General features: G+C 39.9%; 1 pseudogene; it reads right to left on the bottom strand.

Moving 5' to 3' along the window:
* Window positions 1–938: 938 nt before the first annotated feature.
* LOC133064777 (U6 spliceosomal RNA) lies at window positions 939–1,034 on the bottom strand (annotated as a pseudogene).
* Window positions 1,035–4,522: the final 3,488 nt, after the last annotated feature.

Consider the following 4,522-nt stretch of genomic DNA (forward strand, 5'->3'; position numbering starts at 1 on the left):
GCTAGTGTGCTAGGAAGACATAGATAATTAATGAGCATGGCAAATTAGATATCTTTGTTCTCTCTGGGCTAAGACAGTTCATAGATTCATGTTTTCAGATTCTTGGCTTTTCAACAAGCTTCTCATCACCTCTACACTCAACAAATATACCCTTTCATATGTAAAAGATACACTATACAGTATTATACAGAAGGACACATGATAAATAACTGCTTAAGCCATCACCTGGTTCAGGTAACTGTTTAACCTAAAAACATAATTTAAAAAAAACTAAACGCTGTTTCTAAAATCTCAATAGTGGATTACCTCTGAGGAAAGCACACACCTAAATTCTAATTCAAAGATACAAAATTGGAAGAATAATATAAGAAATGCAATATGGAATAAGTTTTACCTTTGGATGAATATAAATATTTTTTGTATATAAACTATAAAGTACAGATAAAAGATTAAGCTGCAATATAATAGGAAGGAAGATTAAGAGCAATTTTAATGTGATTTGTAACAAGATATTTATCTTTGGTCTTGATTACATCACAGAACTCCTAAAACTTTAGAAATTTCTCCAGTGGAGGAAGGAAAAAAAAAGTGTCATTTGTTATGTTAATGAGGTGACTTTTGGAGAGCCTCAAGGTAACTCAAGGATGGGGACTAGTTGCCTTGGCAACCAACTGTGAGATTAGAGGACTGAAAATTTTAGTTCCACCCTAGACCTCCTGGATGCCAACCTAATGGCAATAAATGAAGAGGAACTAAAGAGTTTCTCGATGAAGATGAGAGTGAAAAACCTGGCTTGAAACTCAACATTCAAAAAACTAAAACTAAGATCATGGCATCCAGTCCCATCACTTCATGGAAAATAGAAGGGGAAACAATGGAAACAGTGACAGACTTTATTTTCTTGGGTTCCAACATCACTGTGGATGGTGACTTTAGCCATGAAATTAAAAGACACTTGCTTGTCATCCTTGCGCAGGGGCCATGCTAATCTTCTCTGTATCGTTCCAATTTTAGTATATGTGATGCCGAAGCGCAAATTCGTGAAGCATTCCATATTTTTCATTTCTCCAAAGAAGACATACAGATGGCCAACAAACACATGAAAAGATGCTCAACATCACTCACTATCAGAGAAATGCAAATCAAAACCACAATGAGGTACCATTACACGCCAGTCAGGATGGCTGCTATCCAAAAGTCTACAAGCAATAAATGCTGGAGGGGATGTGGAGAAAAGGGAACCCTCTTACACTGTTGGTGGGAATGCAAACTAGTACAGCCGCTATGGAAAACAGTGTGGAGATTTCTTAAAAAACTGGAAATAGAACTGCCATATGACCCAGCAATCCCACTTCTGGGCATACACACTGAGGAAACCAGATCTGAAAGAGACACGTGCACCCTGGTGTTCATCGCAGCACCGTTTATAATAGCCAGGACATGGAAGCAACCTAGATGCCCATCAGCAGATGAATGGATAAGGAAGCTGTGGTACATATACGCCATGGAATATTACTCAGCCATTAAAAAGAATTCATTTGAACCAGTCCTAATGAGATGGATGAAACTGGAGCCCCTTATACAGAGTGAAGTAAGCCAGAAAGATAAAGACCATTACAGCATACTGACACATATATATGGAATTTAGAAAGATGGTAACGATAACCCTATATGCAAAACAGAAAAAGAGACACAGAAATACAGAACAGACTTTTGAACTCTGTGGGAGAAGGGGAGGGTGGGATGTTTCAAAAGAACAGCATGTATACTATCTATGGTGAAACAGATCACCAGCCCAGGAGGGATGCATGAGACAAGTGCTCGGGCCTGGCGCACTGGGAAGACCCAGAGGAATCGGGTGGAGAGGGAGGTGGGAGGGGGGATCGGGATGGGGAATACATGTAGATCTATGGCTGATTCATGTCAATGTATGACAAAACCCACTGAAATGTTGTGAAGTAATTAGCTTCCAACTAATAAAAAAAAATAAAAAATAAAAAATAAAAATAAATAAAAGACGCTTGCTCCTTGGAAGAAAAGCTATGACCAACCTAGACAGCATACTAAAAAGCAGACGTATTACTTTACCGACAAAGGTCTGTCTAGTCAAAGCTATGGTTTTTCCAGTAGTCATGTATGGATGTGAGAGGTGGACCATAAAAAAGGCTGAGCACTGAAGAACTGATGCTTTGGAACTGTGGTGTTGGATAAGACTCTTGAGAGTTCCTTGGACTCCAAGGAGATCAAATCAGTCGATCCTAAAGGAAATCACTCCTGAATATTCATTGGAAGGACTGATGCTGAAGCTGAAGCTCCAATACTTTGGCCACCTGAGGCAAAGAACTGATTCATTTGAAAAGAACCTGATGCTGGGAAAGATTGAAGGCAGGAGGGGGAGGGGGAGACAGGACAAGATGTTTGGATTGCATCACTGACTCAATGGACATGAGTTTGAACATACTCTGGGAGATGGCGAAGGACAGGGAAGCCTGACATGCTGCAGTCCATGGGGTCTCAAAGAGTCAGACATGACTGAGCCACTGAATAGCAACTAAAGACCTCCTGGAAGGGGAGGGAGCTGGAGACTGAGTCCAATTACCAATGGCAACGGTTTCATCAATCATGCCTATGTAAAGAAGCCTCCATAAGAGCCCCAAAGTATAGGGTTTGGAGATCTTCCAGTTGGTGCTTATATGGAGATTGAGGCAAAATGACCCTCAGCGGGGGCAAGGATGCTCTCTGCCCTTTTTCCACACCTTGCACTATGTATCTCTTTCATCTAGTTTTTCCCAAATGACATCCTTTTCTAACAAACCAGTAATCTAGTAAGAAAAATGTTTCCCTTATTCTCTGAGCAGCTCTAGTAGATCAATGAAGCCTTCGGAAGGGAGCTTTGGAATTTCAGATCTATAATTAATTGGTCAGAAGCACAGATGAAAACCCAGACCTGCAATTGGCATCTGATGTTGGGGTGGAGAGTTAGTCTTGTGAGCCTGAACTCTTAACCTGTGGGGTCTTTTTCTATCTCCACGTAGATAGTGTCAGAATTGAATTGAGTGGTGGGACATCCAGCTGGTGTCTGAGAATTGCATGGTGGTGTGGAAAAACTGGGGCTTCCCAAGTAGTGCTAGTGGCAAAAAACTCTCTTGCCGAAAAACTGCCCATCCACACAAATACACATATTGTAACGTGATACAAAATCTCACTAATTCAGAGGGTTAATTTAAAATGCATGATTAGGGATGTGACCACTTTACCAGAGAAATAAAAGCTATCTGGAGAGATCAAAAGTTAATTTTATTATGTTAAATATGGGTTTGGAAAAACTCGTTTTTTAAATCTATTGGATGAAATATGGAGATTTATTCTATTCAATTATCTGTGTGAGACTGTAGTAGTAAGCAACAAATAAAAATATGAAAGGCAAAGACTCTAAATGAATCCTTGCCAATCTGGACAGATACATATGGTCTGATCTTTATATAGAACAGACAGATCAATAACAGAGCAGCCCAAAGTCTCTGGTTGAAACCCCAGGATAATTCTACTTAAAAAAAAAAAAGTAGCAAGAAATATGGTCTTTATTTTTTTCCCCTTTATTTTTTTTCTATAACTACTAATACAGTTGGCCTTCACTTGCTGTAACAGAGGGAGAGGAATACAAAAAAGATATTTCCTTTTAACAACCCAAAAATGTCAGCAAAGTATAAAACGTCAAATCTACAAAGCTGGATAAGTGTGGTTAAAGCATGAAATGTTAATGATTTCCCTGGTTGCAAAGCTTCACCAAAAAAAAAAAAATTTATATTTTCAATTAGGCCATAACTAAGGCTACATGATCCCACCTGTCATCACAAAATGAATTGACTAGACACGTGATCTGTGTTGTCTTTCACGTTTATGGTGAAGACCAACAGGACAACAACTTGACTATGTCCCTGTTCAGTGTGTGGTTAAGTGACAAGGTAAGGCAACCATGTGGGGTACCTTTCTGATGAAGGGCTTTGGGACAAGCCAACTGAGTTTTGGCTACCCTAGGTCTGGGAATCCCAGCTTCTCTATTGGTAAAACAGTGTGAGGATATCTAACTTGGACTGTTGCTGTAAACATCAAAATAATTATTATTATTCCTTTCAGCAGAGTATTTAACATAAGATAGTTTTACAAAGAGGTCTACAATATGACCTCTGCATCCCTTTAAAGACTTTATAGCCCAGCCAACACTTTCCTCACTATCCATCCTGTAACTCTTTATCCATCCATCTTTCATTTTCTTTAGTAACTGTGGTTTTCTTAGCCCTGATTCTTTGCCATTCCTTTTTCTCAGACTTTCTCCCCTTCTAACCTCACATTGGGGCTTCCCTGGTGGCTCAGCGGTAAAGAATCCACCTGCCAATGCAGGAGACACAGGTTCGATCCCTGGGTTGGGAAGATCCCCTGGAGAAGAAAATGGCAAGCCACTTCAGTGTACTTGCCTAGGAAACACCATGGACAGAGGAGCCTGATGGGCTATAGTCTATGG

Source organism: Dama dama, chromosome 1 (genome assembly GCF_033118175.1).
Source record: "Dama dama isolate Ldn47 chromosome 1, ASM3311817v1, whole genome shotgun sequence".
NCBI lineage: Eukaryota > Metazoa > Chordata > Mammalia > Artiodactyla > Cervidae > Dama > Dama dama.